Source organism: Macaca fascicularis, chromosome 8 (assembly GCF_037993035.2).
Source record: "Macaca fascicularis isolate 582-1 chromosome 8, T2T-MFA8v1.1".
NCBI classification, from domain to species: domain Eukaryota; kingdom Metazoa; phylum Chordata; class Mammalia; order Primates; family Cercopithecidae; genus Macaca; species Macaca fascicularis.
Genome location: NC_088382.1, coordinates 114503689 through 114523381, shown reverse-complemented (window position 1 = coordinate 114523381; position 19693 = coordinate 114503689). Strand labels below are relative to the sequence as shown.

General features: G+C 37.9%; 1 long non-coding RNA gene across 3 annotated transcripts in view; it reads right to left on the bottom strand.

The window, feature by feature from the left end:
• The window catches only part of LOC123575251 (uncharacterized), a 263315-nt gene that overhangs the window by 51201 nt on the left and 192421 nt on the right, over positions 1-19693 (bottom strand). For all 3 annotated transcript variants that reach the window (XR_010577035.2, XR_012416590.1, XR_012416591.1), the window contains one exon: positions 13586-13643. This is a non-coding gene — a long non-coding RNA (uncharacterized lncRNA). The remainder of the gene's footprint in view (positions 1-13585; positions 13644-19693) is intronic.

Below are 19693 nucleotides of genomic sequence, written 5' to 3'. Positions count from 1 at the left end.
AAAGGCAACACGGGTTAATGCTTAGTTATCTTTGGTTAACTTATATAGCTTAGCAATCAAAGAACATGAAAGAGGAACCTTTGATAAAACTAAGTTGCTTTTTAAAATCCATAAAAGGCAGCTGCTTTTCTAGGAAGGGCCATATTAACGTTGGAATGTACAACTTTTAAACAAAAGCTCTCACTAAGCTTCATTTGTAATTGACAGCCAAGAAACAATTTTTTAAGCCATTATCACTCAGTGGTGCTAGCAAAATAACCTAGAATAGGAAGATTGTTTTTCTTTATCCCATAAATGAAACTTTAGGACCTTCTTCCTTGTTTGTTTAGAGGACTTTGGTGTTGAGTAAGAGCAGGTGGAGGTTCCTGGGTCTTGACGATAGATGCAGACTTGACAGAACAGAAGACAAGACTGAAAAGCTGATGGACATCTGGGAGGGTACATTTTGTGTTGGGGTTTCTTCTGAAGGTAATTTAAAGACAACATTAAGATTCCTATAATTTTCTCAAACACATATCAGCATATAGATCAGTCCAAAAATTTCCTTCAGTAGTATGATCATGCAATACTACACTATCAGCAGCTCTAGAGCTCTATGACTCCCTCTGGGAAGCCACCATGAAAGGGAACAGAACCTCGGACCTCAGGAGGATGAGGTGGCAGAATGTGAGCTGTGACGAAGTGTGGCTGATGAAGATTCAGGACAAAACATAAAGGGTGGTTCGATGTTGGAAGCGCATTGCCAAAGATTCATGGCATTCAAGGGGCTAGGATGGAAACAAGGGTGGTTAATGATAAAAAATTGGTCATGACCCTCATAGAACTGGGGTCACTTATTCATCAGGTACAGGCTCACCTATACCTCAGACTGTAAGGCTAATCTTATACTTATCCAGGAGAAATAAAGTAGGGGGCCATGACTCAACCTTAAGCTAGATTTGCTCATTACTTCTTGTGTGGCAGTTAGCAGACACACCCTGACAAATTCCCTAACCATCTATGTCTATTGTACTTCCTAGTACCCTTAAAACTGACTTTCTCTAGAAGGTTCACCCAAGGTACAAAGTCCTTCCCCTGGAATACAGATCTCAATACATGATCCAGATTAGAGGTTCATGATGTAGAAAATGCCTACTTATCCAAGGAAATTTTGACAATTGGCTTTTAGGAGCCTCTCCTAATGCAGAATTCCACCTGTCTGACTCTCAGCCCTTGGCCAAGTACTCGGACACTACTTGCTTTAGTTACAACTGGTTGCCAAGGAGCCCCTGCATCTCCTAATGATGTTCCTAAGCTCCTCACCTAACCTTGGTGACTTTGTCCCTTCTATGAGCACTTATCTTCATTATTTGGGTTAGTCTAATGCTCACTGACCTCTATTCTGTCCAGATGAATGATATGCCCTCTTGTGACAATCTGGATAATTAAGTCAGAAACTGCTGGCATGATTTCATGTAAATACCAGAGATAAAGTGTAATCTAGGAAATTCTGTGCTGATGGGACTAATCAGCCCTTGATGGGTGTGAATTTTCTAGTCACACAATCAATCAATAAACTAATATTTGCAAAATACAAGTTTACCTTCCCAGAGCTTCAGCCCATCTTCTCTCTGATACAGAAAACTTAATCTAGTCCCTTCCAAACACGTTTATAAAACTCAGTGTCTTTTTGCTCATTCTGGTTTTAAAATTCATCAATATTCAGGGTTCCATAACCGCTTCCCTGTCCCTTGGAAGGAAGGCTATGCTCCGATGACCCACGTAAACACAGATTATGGGTAACTTCTCCAGCCTCGATCTACCTCAGCCCTGTGCTGGTCTCCTGCTCCGGTCTGATCCTTAGGTGTGTCTCCATGCACACGAGCAATTGATTGGCATATTGCCACATTCTAAAGCAGTCGCCAACTGGGCTTCTTTTGCTCTGTGCTGCTCTTGCTCAGCAGAGACCCTCTGCCCATCCATAGGTGCACCCCCACAGGTGCACGCGAACTGGCTCAAACGTGCTTTCTCACTACCTCTGTCTCAGCTAGTTTCTCATGAGTGCAGGGAAGGCTGACTGCTTTCTCCCACATCCTTCCGGGGCCCCAGGAGGCCTGAAGTTGTCAGCAGGTACTCACTTTGCCCTAGCAGACCCCATAGCCATCTCTGTTCTGTTGTTCCTACATCATATCTCAATATATTTCTGTAGGAGCAAGGAGACCTTTCTCCCTCTTCTTATTGATTTCTTCAAATACATCTGGGATTGTAGAAATAAGATGATGTAAGTCATTGCTTCCTTCCATCACTCCTGTTACTCCCTAGGTGGTGGAGTCTTTGGCTGGTCTACGTGAGGGACAGAAAGCCCATTGTGATTGCATGTTTTCAAATCTTTCTTATCTCACATCTGAATCAAATAAAAGCAGTAGCACTTTTATTCTCTGGTTCTCCTACTGACAAACAATAGTACAATTGCCTGTCCTCTGTTTTGGCCACCTGAAGTAGGGGTGCCACCTAGTAAAGACAGATTAAAAATCACATATTTTGTTGTGAAATCTATGGAAATTTTTAAAAAGCACTTTCTACATATCAAGCACAGTTCTAGATTAGGATCATTCTGTTGAAGTGATAGGGAAAACTACCTCGGGGAGGTGGGATATTTAATCTGAGTCTTGAAGAAAAGGCTTCCAATGCTAATAGTGAGGGGATGAGAACTCCATGCAAAAGAAAAAACAATAGAATTTCTGAAATGTAAGTTCTGTTCTACCTTGCTCTTGTGTATGCGTGTATACGTGTGTGTTTCACCATTAGAATTTTTTTCCAGTTTGATGTACTTTCAATGACGTTCGTAGGCATTAAGTTAAAATTTTAAGAAAATAACTTAGAGCCACTGAACGTACTTCTCAGATCTTCTTCTCTGATTTGCAGCAGCATGAGCAAATGCTACCTATTTTCATCCCCCTGAAAAGTGGTATCTTAAGTACAAAAGACCGCATGCAATCACTCACTCTAGGCTCTCCCCCTGCTTCTTTGATCTCCTCTTTATGAGTCTGCTCTGTTGGCTTCTTTTCTTGCTTCTATTTCTAACTGTGTATCTCTCCTAAGGTTCATCCCTTAGTCATTTGCTTTTCTCCCCCAAGAGATTACCCAGAGTTTCTAGGCTTTATCTACCCATGTGAATGATTCACAGATTGTTTTTTCCAGTCCTTTCCTCTCCCTGGTCTCCAGTTTCTTCATGTATTACCATTCAACACCCTTATTTAACAATTGTTCATTGAGCAACTACCACCTGCCACCTCAATACTAGATTCCTGAGATTCAAAGATGAAAAACACAGTTCCTGCTCTCATACTAACCATAGAGGAAAGAGATTATATCACCCCAAATGAGATATGTCCTACCTTAAACTCTTCTTTCTTTGACATTCTTGTTTCAATTATAGCAAGATCATTCTCTGAATCTAAACACCATGGTATCATTACTGACTCCTCTCTTTCTTTTTCTCACCCTTTATTATAAAGTCATCTATATCTCCTTATCTCATCATACCCTTAAAACTTCCATAGCTACCACCCTATGGCAAGTCCAGTTTACCTGATGCCTGAGATAATCAAATAGTCATCCAATGGGGCTTCTCAGCTGAGTTCCTGTATCTAAATGCACATGTATGTCCATCATGATATTGTCAGATTCACCTTGCTAAACCAACATGATAGACATTTAGTTTGTGCTTTGATTTCCCTGCTGCCTACCAATCCACTGAACAGCAAACATCTGTTATATTCATAGCTGCCCTTAATACGTTGAATGGACTTCCTATTTTTGGAAAAACTCTACATCGTGTGTTCTGCCTCCCTGACATAGCAGTCAGACCTAAAAGTTCCAGCCTCTTTGCAGGTAGGAAGCAGCTGGATAAGCTGCTGCTAAGTGTAATCTGATACACTTACATAACAGTTTGATTTGGGAGTGAACATGCTCTGTGTAAAGCTTCCATTTCTTTCTCATGATTGAGACATTCAGTTTTTGGTGATAGCAACAGTAATGCTGGTTTCCCAGAGTTGTAAAGTGAAGTTTCTGGTGCAGAAATGGAACAGAGGGTGGGCAAAAGCAGTGGCTTTTAGGTTCAGTAAGGTCACAGAAGAGGCAGAAGTTTCTTCATAAGACTAGCTCTGCAATGTGGTTCTGTTCTTGGAAGCTTAACTTCCTGTCTGATTCCTAACATTCACAATAATCCTGTGAGCAACCCAATGGACGGGCATATTAGCCAGAGTCAGTCCCTGTTGTTGGAAATGAAGAATCTTGACTGATACGTTTATATAAGTAAGACTGCCAAGGTTTTCTTTTATCTACTCTATACATTTCCCACCTTTATTCCTCCATGTTTTCATTCATTTACTCATTTACCAATGATTCGTTGATGCCAGCTACTGTTCTTGGTACTGAGAATAGAAGAGGCAGCAAAATAAACCAAATCTCTGCCCTTATGGAAATTAGATTCTTACTCTTCTCTCTACCAGCTCTCAATTTCAGTTAAGTTCATCTACCCTTTATGTCCTGTATACATCATATAAAGCTCCACCTTTGGGTTAGATGATGCTCAGCCTAGAATGATCTCTCCATTCCTCTTAGTTATAGCTATCCTTTTTCCTTGGTCTTAAGAAGTCCCTTATTCTATAAACACCTTTCTCATGTGCTTTGTCTGAATTATTTTCCTGCTGTCTGACCTTTTACTGAACATTAAGTGGACTCTTTTAGTAACTGGATCATATTTTATATTATTATTCAATGCATAGAACTATCCATCTACTAAATTCTAGGCTACATGAAGGCAGAGACTGTGCATCATACCTTTTTGAGCCTCAGCAGTTGGCCCAATGTCCTGAATATACTATGTGTATAGAATGGAATGGCGAGAGCCTCCCCACTTGTGCTGTTGCTGTTGTCTTTTCTGACATGATGCTGACCAGCAAAGCCCTTTAAAACTTTAAAATTCTCTATTTACTCTCAGACACATTTTAAATTCTTCTACTGAGTCTTTAGGGTCCTCAACAAGCTGGTCCCAAGTTTCCTTTACACTGAGACTGCTCATGGACCTGATTTTCTTAAGAATATTAAAAATATATACTGCTTTTCTTTCCAAACAGAAGTCAATCATCTTGAGACTTGTTTTTATAAAAAGCAAACAATTCTCGATCATTTGGACAATTCCATTTGTGTGTGTGTGTGTGTGTGTGTGTGTGTCCATCTATCTAGATATCTGATTTAATGATTGTTCTTCCACATTAGTTTATATTATAAAAGCTCTTAAAATAGGAATACTACGTTTATTTCTGATTTATATATTATGAATGAGGGGAAATAAATAGAACATTTGGGAGAGAAGAGAATGATGAAATTGTAGTTTTTGATTATTTAAATAGCAATTTTAAAACCTGAAGCAAAACAGATAATGCTGAGGAAAAGAAGAGGGGCACAAGAGAGAACATACTGGGTAATTCCATTAATTTTAACTTCTAGAACTTCAAAATTAATAGAAATAGTAATCAGAGCAGTAGTTACCTGGGGCAGGATAGGAGGAGACTGACTGTATGAGGGATTGAGGGAAGTTTCTAGAGTGCTGTAAATATTCTAGATCTTGACTGGGTTAGAAGTTACAGAAGTCTATACATTTGTCAAAACCCACTACCCTGTACATTTGAAATGGATATATTTTGTTACACATACATTATACCACAATAATGTCGGTATAAAATAAAATTTTTTAATCCAATAAAAACAATTTTGAGGGGATGGGGTCAAGATGGCCAACTAGAAACTGTGGCGATCAGAGGCTCCCATCAAAAGAACCGTATTTAGTTTGTATCCAGGTTCTCTTATCAGAACGAACTAGGCAGCTGGCCTGATCCACAGAGAGGAAGGAGGAGCAGTGTGGTGTGGCGCCCCACCTGAGAGCCACATGGGCACGGAGCCCTCATCCCCAGCCAAGGGAAGCAGTGAGTGAGCCTGCTATCCAGCTAGGGAAATCACACATATTCCACAGAACTCTGCAACCCACGGATTGGAAAATCCCACTCGTGAACCCATGTCACCAGAGCCTAGGGTCCAACCCTGGAGCAATGCAGATTCTCATCAACCTCTCAGCTAAAATCTGCTTAAGTCTGCCGAACTCCCAGGGGGAGAGGCGGCCAGCGCCACAGCTGTGACTGCCTGCTGTCTAAGCCTTTTGAGCTCCTTCGGGGAGGGGCAGCAGCCAGCACTGGGACTCATAACTGCCTAACACTCCAAGCTCCCTAGGTGGGGGAAGCATCTATCTCTATAGCGCTAGGCCACACTTCTCCCCTGCTGGAGCCAGGGAGGCTGGACAACTTGTCCCAAGAGGTGTCCCCCACAGCCCAACACACTGGCTGTGGCAGACTGTGGCCAGGGCACCTCTTCAGGCCTGACTCTGACCCATCCTTCCTCACCGGGTGGGGTTTCCAACAACTCCAGCCAGAGGCTCAGGGACAGAACCCAGTCTCCCTGAGCCTGAGCCCCTAGGGGTAGGGGTGGACATAGTCTCTGCGGACCAGCAGACTTAGCCTTTCCTCCTGGTACTTCTGAGGAATGGGGGCAGCCCAGACGAATGAGTTTCCCCACAGTGAAGCGTACCTCCTCCACAAAGGAACAGTCAAAGAGCTTTGTTAAACACATCCTGTTCCCTGTGCCACCCAACTAGGTGAGACCCTCCAAAAGGGGATGTGAGACACCCTATACAGGAACGATACTGCTGGCATCAGGTAGGTGCCCTTCAAGGTCAGAGATCCCAGAAGAAGGAGCAGTACCCATCTTTGCTGTTCTCCAGCCTCCTTGAGTGACATCTCCAGGTGTGGGAGCAAACCAGATGAACAGGGAATAAAATGAGCCCCCAGCAAATCGCAGCAGCCCCACAGAAGAGGGAGCTGACCATTGAAAGAAAAATCAACAAACAGAAAATAACAACAACAGCATCAACAACAAAGAAAATGTCCCCACAAAAAACCCATCTAAGGGTCAACAGCCTCAAAGATTGAAACTAGACAAACTCACGAAGATGAGAAAGGTTCAGTGACAAAAGGCTGAAAACCCAAAAGGCCAGAGTGCCTCTTCTCCTCCAGATGATCACAACACCTCTCCAGCAAGGGCACAGAACTGGACGGAGGATGAAATGGATGAATTGACAGAAGTAGGCTTCAGAAGATGGGTAATAAAAAACTTCACTGAGCTAAAGAAACATATTCTAACCCAATGCGAAGAAGATAAGAACCTTGATAAATGGTTAGAGGAGCTACTAACTAGAATAACCAGTTTATAGAGGAACATAAATGACCTAATGGAGCTGAAAACCACAGCATAGCATGAGAACTTCATGAAGCATACTCAAGTATCAATAGCCAAATTAACCAAGCAGAAGAAAGGATGTCAGAGTTTGAAGACCACCTTGCTTAAATAAGGCATGCAGACAAGATTAGAGAAAAAAGAATGAAAAGGAATGAAGAAAGCCTCCAAGAAATACGGGACTTCATAAAAAGACCAATCCTACAACTGACTGGATTACCAGTAGGAGACAGGGAGAATGGAAACAAGCTGGAAAACACACTTCAGGATTATCTGGGAGAACTTCCCCAATCTAGCAAGACCGGTCAATATGCAAATTCAGGAAACACAGAGAACAGCACTAAGATACGCCATGAGAAGATCAACACCAAGACACATACTCATCAGATTCTCCAAGGTCGAAATGAAGGAAAAAAATGTTAACGGCAGCCAGAGAGAAAGGTCAGGTCACCTACAAAGGGAAGCTCATCAGACTAATGGCAGACCTCTCAGCAGAAAATCTACAAGCCAGAAGAGATTGGAGGCCAATATTCAACAGTCTTAAAAGAATTTTCAACTCAGAATTAATATCCAGCCAAACTAAGCTTCATAAGGGAAACGAAATAAAATCCTTTCCAGACAAGCAAATGCTGAGGGATTTCATTACCACCAGGCCTGCCTTGCAAGAGCTTCTGAAAGAAGCACTAAATATGGAAAGGAAAAATAGGTACCAGCCATTGCAAAAACATAACAATATATAAAGACCAATGACACTATGAAGAAACTGCATCAACTAGTGTGTAAAATAACCAGATAGCATCATGATGACAGGATCAAATTCACACATAACAATACTAACCTTAAATGTAAGTGGGACAAACGCACCAATTAAAAGGCACAGACTGGCAAATTGGATAGAGTCGATACTCATCAGTGTGCTATATTCAGGAGGCTCATTTCACATGCAAAGACACACATAGGCTCAAAATAAAGAGATGGAGGAATATTTACCAAGCAAATGGAAAGCAAAAAAAAAAAAAAAAAAAAAAAAAAAAAAAAAAAAAAAAAAGCAGGGCTTACAATCCAAATCTCTGTTGAAACAGACTTTAAACCAACAAAGAACAAAAAAAGGCAAAGAAGGGCATTACATAATGGTAAAGGGATCAATGCAACGAGAGGAGCTAACTATCCTAAATATATATGTACCCAACACAGGAGGACCCAGATTCATAAAGCAAGTTCTTAGAGACCAACAAAGAGACTTCAACCCACACAATCATAGTGGAAGACTTTAACACCCCACTGTCAGTATTAGATAGATCAACGAGACAGAAAAAGTCCCTTAGACCACAGTGCAATCAAATTAGAATTCAGGATTAAGAAACTCACTCAAAACCACATAATTTTATGGAAACTGACCAACCTGCTCCTGAATGAGTCCTGGGTAAATAATGAAATTAAGGCAGAAACCAAGAAGTTCTTTGAAACCAATGACAACAAAGATAAAATGTACCACAATCTCTGGGACACAGCTAAAGCAACGTTAAGAGGGAAATTTATAGCACTAAATACCCACATCAGAAAGCTAGAAAGATCTAAAATTGACACCCTAACATCAAAATTAAAAGAGCTAGAGAGGCAAGAGCAAACTAATCCAAAAGCTAAAAGAAGACAAGAAGTAACTAAGACCAGAGCAGAATTGAAGGAAATAGAGACATGAAAAATCCTCCAAAAAAATCAATGAATCCAGGAGCTGGTTTTTTGAAAAAATTAACAAAATAGATAGAACACTAGCTAGACTAAAAGAAAAGAGAGAAGAATCAAATAGACACAATAAAAAATGATAAAGGGGATATCACCACTGGGCCTACAGAATGCAAACTACCACCAGAGAACACCAGAGCACACCTCTACGCAAATAAACTAGAAAATCGAGAAGAAATTGATAAATTCCTCAACACATACACCTCCCAAGACTAAAACAGGAAGAAGCCGAATCCCTGAGTAGACCAACAACAAGTTCTGAAATTGAGGCAGTAATAGTCTACCAACCAAAAAAAAAGCCCAGGACCAGATGGATTCACAGTCGAATTCTACCAGAGGTACAAGAGGAGCTGGTACCATTCCTTCTGAAACTATTCCAAACAATTGAGAAGAAAAGACTCCTCCCTAACTCATTTTATGAAGCCAGCATCATCCCGATACCAAAACTGTGCAGAGACACAACAAAAAAAGAAAACTTTAGGCCCATATCCCTGACGAACATCAATACAAAAATCGTCAATAAAATACTGGCAAACCAAATCTAGCACACAGCAAAAAACTTCTCCACCATGAAAAAGTAGTCTTCATTCCTGGGATGCAAAGTTGGTTCAACATATGAAAATCAATAAATGCAATCCATCATATAAACAGAACCAAAGACAAAACCACATGATTATCTCAATCTATGCAGAAAAGGCCTTTGATAAAATTCAACATCCCTGCATTTTAAAAACTCTCAATAAGCTAGGTATTGATGGAACATATCTCAAAATAAAAAGAGCTACTTATGACAAACCCACACCCAATATCGTATTGAATGGACAAAAATTGGAAGTATTCCCTTTGAAAACCGGTACAAGACAAGGATGCCCTCTCTCACCACTTCTGTTCAACTTAGTATTAGGAGTTCTGGCCAGGGCAATCAGGCAAGAGAAATAAATAAAGGGTATTCAAATAGGAATAGAGGGGGTCAAATTGTCTCTGTTTGCAGATGACATAATTTTATATTTAGAAAACCTCATCACCTCAACCCAAAAACTCCTTAAGCTGATAAGCAACTTCAGCAAGATCTCAGGATACAAAATCAATATGCAAAAATCACAAGCGTTCCTTTACACCAGCAATAGACAAGCAGAGAGGCAAATCATCAATGAACTCCCATTCACAATCACTACACACCTAGGAATACAGCTAACAAGAGATGTGAAGGACCTCTTCAAGGAGAACTACAAACCACTCCTCAAGGAAATAAGAGAGGACACAAACAAATAGAAAAACATTCCATCCTCATAGACAGAAAGAATTAATATCATGAAAATGGCCATACTGCCCAAAGTAGTTTATAGATTCAATGCTATTCCCATGAAACTACCATTGACATTCTTCACAGAATTAGAGAAAACTACTTTAAATTTCACATGGAATCAAAGAAAACCCTGTATAGCCAAGATAATCCTAAGCAAAAAGAACAAAGCTGGAGGCATCACGCTACCTGACTTCAAACTATACTATAAGGCTACAGTAAACAAAACAGCATGGTACTGGTACCAAACAGAGATACAGACCAATAAAACAGAACAGAGGCCTCGGAACTAACACTACACATCTACAACCATCTAATCGTCAACAAACCTGACAAAAACAAGAAATGGGGAAAGGATCTCCTATTTAATAAATGGTGCTGGGAAAAATGGCTAGCCATATGCAGAAAACTGAAACTAGACCCTTTCCTTACACCTTATACAAATGGATTAAAGACTTAAATGTAAAACCCAAAATCATAAAAACCCCAGAAGAAAACCTAGGCAATACCATTCAGGACATAGGCATGGGAAAAGACTTCATGATGAAAATGCCAAAATCATTTGCAACAAAAGCCAACTTTGACAAATGGGATCTAATTAAACTAAAGAGCTTCTGCACAGCAAAATAAACTATCATCACAGTGAACAGGCAACTTACAGAATGGAAGAAAATTTTTGCAATCTACCCATCTGACAAAGGTCTGATATCCAGAATCTACAAGGAACTTAAACAAATTTACGAGAAAAAAACAACCCCATCAAAAAGTGGGCAAAGGATATGAACAGACACTTCTCAAAAGAAGACACTTACGCAGCCAACGCACATGCAAAAAAGCTCAACATCATTGATTGTTAGAAAAATGCAAATCAAAACCACAATGAGATACCATCTCACACCAGTTAGAATGGCAATTATTAACAAGTCAAGAAACAATAGATGCTGGTGAGGCTGTGGAGAAATAGAAACGCTTTTACACTGTTGGCAGAAATTTAAATTAGTTCAATCATTGTGGAAGACAGTATGGCGATTCCTCAAGGATCTAGGGCCAGAAATACCATTTGACCCAGCAATCCCATTACTGGTTATACACCCAAAGGAATATAAATCATTCTACTATAAAAACACATGAACACGTATGTTTATTGTAGCACTATCTACAATAGCAAACTCATGGAACCAACCCAAATGCCCATCAATGATAGACTGGATAAAGAAAATGTGGTACATATATACCATGGAATACTACCATAGAAAGGAATGAGATCATGTCCTTTGTGGGGACATGGATGAAGCTGGAAACCATCATTCTCAGCAAACAGGAACAGAAAACCAAACACCAAATGTTCTCAGAAGTTGGAGTTGAACAATGAGAACACATGGACACAGGGAGGGGAACAACACACACCTGTTGGGGGTGGGGGATGAGGGGAGGGAACTTAGAGGACGGGTCAATAGGTGCAGCAAACCAGCATGGCACACATATACCTATGTACAAACCTGCATGTTCTGCACATGTATCCTGGAACTTAAAATAAATAAAAAACAACAACAAAAAAAAAAACACAATTTTTGCATAAAGATGCCTTTGAATTGAGGTTAGGTATCTCATTCACTATTTGCCACTATTTCATGTGTCTACTGCTGCATAACAAGCTGCCATGAATTTAATGGCTAAATCAATACGTATTTATTATCCCACAGTTTCTGTAAGTCAGGAGTCTGAGCATTGCTTAGCAGGTTCCTCTACTCAGGATCTCAGGACAATAAATAAAGGCAATATCCAGGCTTTCTTCTCATCTGGTGGCTTAACTGAAGAAGCTCAGTAAGGTTATTGGCAAAATTCATTCCTTTGTGGCTGTATGACTGAGGGCCCCGTCTTCTCACTGGCTATCTGCTAAAGGTTGCCCACAGGTCCTAGAGGCTACCTGCATGCAGTTCCTTGCCATGCAGCCCCTCTCAGTAAATACCTTACAAAATGCTGTTTATTTCTTCAGTGCCATCAGGAGAACCTCTCACTCCATTCTACTAAAATAGAATCTTGTATGATGTAACTCAGTCAAGGAAAGTAACATCCCAACTCCTTGGTCACATTCTATTGGTTAGAAGCAAGTCACAGGCTCCACTTTTACTCAGGAGAGGGGGATTTTACAAGGGCGTTACTTGTAGGGAGTCACCTTACAGTACAACCTTCGGCCAAAATTAAGAAAAAAACTGCGAATAAACTTCGAAAATTAAGGATACTATAGCAAGCAAGGCACCTTTCATGTTATGATTTCAAAGGTAAAACTACTGCATTGTGTGGAAAGGAATGTATACTATTAATTCAACTGGTTGACAATGACTCAGGATGATGAATGCCGTCTCATATTTAATTGATCTAATTCCTTCTCCAGGCTGACAATATTTTTACTGCCAATTTTCAATTAAATTGTTTCTCTCAGGCCTCTTTGACCCCTGGATGCTCAGTTCTGAGGAGTAATCTGGAAACCCTCATCTGAGTAATGGTGTCTACAAAATTCAGAACAAGTCCCTTGCACTATGACAGTAAACATAGGCAAACTGTACTAGACTTCTTAATATACCGACCCAGCCAGAATTACTAGCTCAAAAATATAAAGTTTGTCACCATGTTCTTGGATCATTTTCCTACAGAGAGAAAAATAAGCCTTAGGAGGACTATGTTTCACGGCATCAAGCACCACACTAGACTCAAACACAGCTCAGTAAATCCCGTTAGTATAGCTTGAAGAGTAGCTGAGATTGAAACACCATTTCTGTCAGTGGTGATATGTAAATTATGTCATTCAATGACATCCTGAGCAAAAAGGTAAATGAAGAGTTAAATTAAAATGCCCAGTGTATGGTCCCCTAGATCATGACCCATTCAATAAGGAAGAGAAGATACTGGGATGCATATTTCTCTTGTAAATATTTCCTGTGTAATTAAATATCCCACCTTAGAAACCATTCATGTTATCGGGTTCACAACATCCTGTTTAACAGAAAGTACAGTATCCTGATTAGACACCCTTAGATTGACTATAAGTAAGACAATTTTTAGTTATATCTTTTCCTATCCACCTACCCAGAGACGTAATTATAGGTGTGGCATTTATTGTCATGACCATATATTTTACTTGTCCTATAAAAGATAGAACAAATTAATACTATAACCATTATTTTTCTATAATGTTTTAAATGTACTCACCCTTGACAATTTTCATTGCAATAGAGATCTATGCAGATATTGAGCAGGCTGCTTCTTCCTGAAAGGAAATAAAAAGTTTCCATGAAAGCTTGGTTTAAGGATGTCAGTTGAGGAATACGTTCTTATAACTTAATTTTCCTCTACTGAGCCATGAAAATTAAAGGTATCAAGTTTAATGCTGATGCTGTGTTTATAAAAGCCTAACCTGATAATGCTGGTTAATTATGCAACTGAGGTCGTCTCTGACATTTTCCTCTGTTTCCCTATGGGTTAACACTTTTTCAGCATTTATTAACACTGCTGCTGTTCATGATGATAATGATAGCTAATAATTATTAAACACCTATAACTGGCCAAGTACTTAAGCCAAGTACTTACAATACATTATCTTACTGAGCTTCACAATGCTGTATAATAATCTCCATTTTGCAGATGAGAAACTGAGGCTTAAAAGCTATTAATACCATGTGCAAAAGTCATACAAGTGGCAGAACCAGGACTCAAACCCAGTTCGTGCCATCATCAAAGTATATGCTATTGGCCTCTACACCCTACTGCATCACTATGTCTTTTTAGTGGTTTAATTTTATGAATCAATGATACATCATTTATAGAAAAGTCAATGAATGCCCAGTATGTATATGCTGTAAACATTTTAACCCTGGACAGGTACTACAATGCTCTATAAATTTCACAATACTGCCACAAATATTGTGAAATACTGACAATGTACCAGATTAAAGTAATTTCAGCTTCAAAATATCTGTGTAATGTATGACCTTATTCTCAGAGCTTACCAGAGTGTGCATTTCTCTCATTTGAGATGAAGTTTTCTTTAAAAACGTTAATGCATGTTGTGGTCATTTTACAGAGATCTCCCTCGAAAACCAAGTGGCTAGATACAATTACATGCATGTTCCCGTAAAGAAAATAAACACAAGGAGAATCATATTATGCAATACAAGCTGAAAAATGAATATTGACTATCAGTAATGTCAATAATATTGTCAATATCTTTTAAAGATTATATTTCTCTTAAAACGATTAATGAAACAGGGTAGCAAGATGACATTTAAGGCTGCATTAGTTTGCTAGGGTTGCCATAATGAAATACCACAGGCTGGGTAGCTTAAGCAACGAAAATTTATTTTCTCAAAATTCTGTATGATAGGAGTCTAAGATCAAGGTGTCAGCAGATTTGGTTTCTTCTGAGGCCTCACTCCATGGCCTGCAGATGGCTGCCTTTCTGCTCTGTCCTCACATAGTCATTCTTCCCTCTGTGCATCTGCATCCTAATTTCCTCTTCTTATAAGGACACACATTGGATTAGGGCCCACCCATATGACCTCATTTTACCTTAATTTCCTCTATCCAAATCCAGTAGTATCAGGCATTAGCAATGGAACATGAATTTGGTGGGGCAGTTGTGGGTGGGAGGGACACAATTTAGCCCATAACAGAGGCATATCCTCATGATCACCCAGCAAGTAATAAAAATATTGCATTAGGCTGGTACCAAATAACCCTCTCCTTTTCTTGGTATAATTTCTTAAACACAAAAGTCATTAAATTATTCAAAAATAAAAAAGCAAAAATGCTCACAGAGAAGTAGTAATCCCTACCTCTCAAAAGGAAAACAAATCAGAAAGTGGTTAACAATTTACAAAATACAAAAATTTTCTCCCAAAAATTTCAGTTAAGTACTCTAAAAACCATCTCACATTATACAGCAAATAATTTTGACATATTGTATATCAATTTTGGCAAAGAAAATTATATTTTCCTACAACTTTCATTATAAAAGCAAAGTTATAGCTCATAGGTATCAAGAATTCCCTTAACTTTATCTTCTGAAAGAGTCCTAGGAGGAGTCATCACTTATCTATTGTTTTTGGATTAGTTCCAGCAACCAACCCTTCAAATAGGCAAGTGATAAGTAGCTGTGACCCATGTGGTGCCTACATTGTATAGGGGTTACAGATTTGTTATTTTTGCAATTAATAAATGGTACAGCAGACATTCCTGAAATTTGTGGTTGGGAATCCACAGACCTAATTATTTCCAAATTCATCCTCATTCTTCATTTTTACTAGAATTTGGCAAAGAACATGCAGTAGCAATTTAAGATTGGGGTGTTTGATAGCATTAGGTAATGGTGATGATGGTAGGGTGAATATTTCAAGATTTTATAAAGGAAGGGTATTTTTAATCATTATTAATCATTGCTTTAAATCATGGACCAATGAAGAACTTATAAATTCACACAAAATTTTACACCAATTTCAAAGGCTCTAAAGATTTCTTGAATACCAATGGACATCAGATTTAAAATATCTTGTATTATATTTAAAAAAAAAGGGGGGGGGTAAGAGACATCAATCTCAGCTCAGAGACTTAAGAGAGTTGAAAAGAGCCCAGTTCCTGACTACATTAACACTAATCTCCACACTAATGGCCTAGAAGATGGTAAAGAGTATTGATCTCAAAGCATAAAAACTATTTACCTCAGTCTTTCCTACTACATACGATGGCTGGCTTTCAACAGAAAATGACAAAATATACAAAAGGTAAAACAAAACAACAACAACAAACTCCCACAAGACAAAACAATTATCTGAAGCAGACTTAGATATGACACAGATATAAGAATTCCCTGGAGGTTATTTAAAATCACTATGATTAATGTGTTAAAAGATCTAATGGAAAAGGTAAACCACATGTAAAATCAGATGGTTAATTTCAGCAGAGTGATAAAAAGAATCAATAGAAATGCTAGGAATGTAAAACACAGTAACAAAGTTGAAGAATGCATTCAATGAGCTGATTAGCAGGCTCCACGCAACCAACAAATAAGTAAATTTTGTTAGATCTATACAGATCACCCAAATTGAAACACAAAGACAAAAAAAAAATTAAGGGTGGAGAGGGACAAAAACCAGAAGGGAGTATCCAAGAGCTATATTCTATTTGTTCCATCTCTTATTTGTTTCAGTTAAAAATATTTTTTATTTCCCTGGTGACTTTCTCTTTATTTCATGCATTATTTAGAAATAGGTGGTTTAATTTCCAAATATTGGAAGATTTTCAAATAACTTTAATTGGTTTCCAGTTTAACTCCAGTAAGTCCAAGAACATACTTATTTTTAATTATATAATCCAGAATACAGTCTATCTTGATGAATTTTCCACATGCATTTGAGAAGAATGAGTATTCTCCTGTTGTTGGATAGTCTTCTAGAATGAGTATCAGAACAAACAGGTTAATAGTGCTGCTTGGGTTATCCACATCCTTCTTGATTTTCTACCTATTTGTTTTGTTCAATTACTGTAAAAGGGTGTTAGTGTCTCCAAGAATAATTGTGGATTTTTAAACTTTTACCATTCAGATATATTTTTTCTTTCAGTTATTTTAAAACTCTTTTGTTATGTGAATGCACATTTAATTTGGCATGTTTTCTTGGAGAATGATACCTTTTGCAAACTTCTAGAAAAAAACATGGAAAATCCATGTGATCTTGAGATAGGCAAAAAATATTGAGATACAACATCAAAAACACCAGCTATAAAATGAAAACGTGATAAATAAAATTTTATCCAATGTTGAAATGATTTCTCTTTAAAAGACAATCTTAAGAAAAGTTTTTAAAAGCCACAGAGTATGACAAAATCTTTGCAAAACATATCTGACAAAGGACTTGTATCTAGAATATACAAAAATCTCTCAAAATTCAACCACAAGAAAATCTAATTTTAAAAATGGGCAAAAGATATAAATATACACTTAACCAAAGACGAGATGCAGAGGGCCAAAAGGCATATAAAAAGTTACTCAGAATCATTGGTAATTAGATAAATGCAAAATTAAACCACAATGAACTATCACTATATACTTATAAGAATGATAGTATAGCTAGTATTAGAATGTATAATATTATACAAACTGCAATCTCACTCACACATATTTACTCAAGTAATTGAAAGTATACATTCACACAAAAACCTGTGAGAGTATTTATAGCAGCTTTATTCACAACCCCCTAAAACTGGAAACAACCCAGATGTCCTTCAATGGGAGAATGGATAAACAGTGTTATATCCACACACAGTCTCTATTTCTCTACTTAAAAATAAAAAGAAGCAAACCATTGATCTTTGCAACAACATAAATAAATCTTAAATGCATTTTTCAAAGTGAAAGATGCCAAAATCAAAAGGCTATTAATGAATTATTCCATTCATATGAAATTCTTCAAAAGGCAAATCTAAAGGGATAGAAATCAGATGAGTGTTAGACAGGGATAAAGTGTTGGAGAGGGGTTGACTACAAAGGGATAGCGTGAAAGAATTCAGGGGGGCCATGGAAACATCCTGTATGGTACTGCATTGGTAAATATATAACTTTATGCATTTGTTAAAATCCATAGAAATATATGCCACAAAGAATGTATCTTACTCTACAGAAATTTTTTTAATGTAAGCAGATTATCAGGGGACCCCAAGATGGAATGTAGACCATGACAAATGTACCATGTAAGATATTAACATTAGGGGAAGCTGGGTGAAGACTATTTGGGAACTCTGCTATCTCACAACAGATATGGGCAAAAAAATAATAATCTGAATAGACATTCCACAAAAGAAGACATACAAATGGCAAACAGACATGTGAAAAAATGCTCAACATAACTAATTAGCAGAGAACCACAAATAAAGCTACAATGAGGTGTCATCTCAATCCAGTTAAAATGACTCTTATCCAAAAGACAGGAAATAATGAGTGCTGGTGAAGAAATGGAGAAAGGAGAACATTTGTATACTTCTAGGAATGTGAATTAGTACAGAACTATATAGAATAGTATGGAGATTCCTCAAAAAACTAAATATAAAACTACCATATGTTCCAACAATCCCACTGCTGAGTATAAATCCAAAAGCAAGGAAATTAGCATATCAAAGAGATAGCTGCACTTATATGTTTATTGTAGTATTCACAATAGCTAAGATATACAATCAACCTATGTCCATCAATGGATGAATGGATAAAGAAAATGTGGTGTATATACACAATGGAACACTATTCAGCTATAAAAAAAGAGATCCTGTCATTTGTAACAACATGGATGGAACTGGAGGCCATTATGTTAAGTGAAATAAGCCAGGCACAGAAAAATAAATATCATATGTTCTCGCTCATATGTGGTAACTTTAAAAAGTTGAACTCATGGAAATAGAGAGTAGAATGATGGTTGCCAGAGGTTCAGAAGGTTATCAAGATAGGGAATAAAGTGGGGATGGTTGATGGGTACAAAAATACAGTTAGATAGAATGAATAATGACTAGTATTCAGTAGCACAATAGGGTGACTATAGTTAATAATGTATATTTTAAAATAATTAAAAGAGTGGAATTAGAATGTTCCTAATACAAAGAAAGATAAATGCTTAAGGGGATGGATACGCCAATTACCCAGATTTGATCATTACACATTGTAGGCCTGTATCAAAACACAATATGTACCCCAGAAATATATTCAACTGTTATGAACTTATAATAATTAAAAAATATTTTAAAGCTACCTGGTTGTATCATTGTCACTTAATATAACACCCTAACACCAAAAGAGAAAGAAGACCATAATCTTATAACAAAGTTCCCCAAATTTACTAAAAACAATTTTTTAAAAAGGTTTTAGCAGTCCATTAGAGCTGCAAAAACACCAGTTTTACATATCCTTTCCTGACACATTTTAAATAATTATGTAAAGGGTATCTGTCTAGGAGGTGCTTAGGGAGGTTTCTGAATGAATAAATGAGCTAAGAAATTCTCAAACTCAACTCATCATCTTTCTCTTAGCCCCAGTTCCATCTTCTAACTAATTTCACCATTTTAATTAATGATGATTTTATCCTCTCAGTGCCCCAGGCTCAAAATGTTGGCATCTTTTTAAGCTCTAGGTTTTCATCTCAACACTTCTCCCCACCCTACATACATCAAGTCACCAACCATGCCATTTCTATCCAGATAAATCTTCCTTTAGCTATTACCCTGATCATGGCATGATTATGTTCTAAAACTGTCAGTGATACACCATTTCCTATTAAACAAATT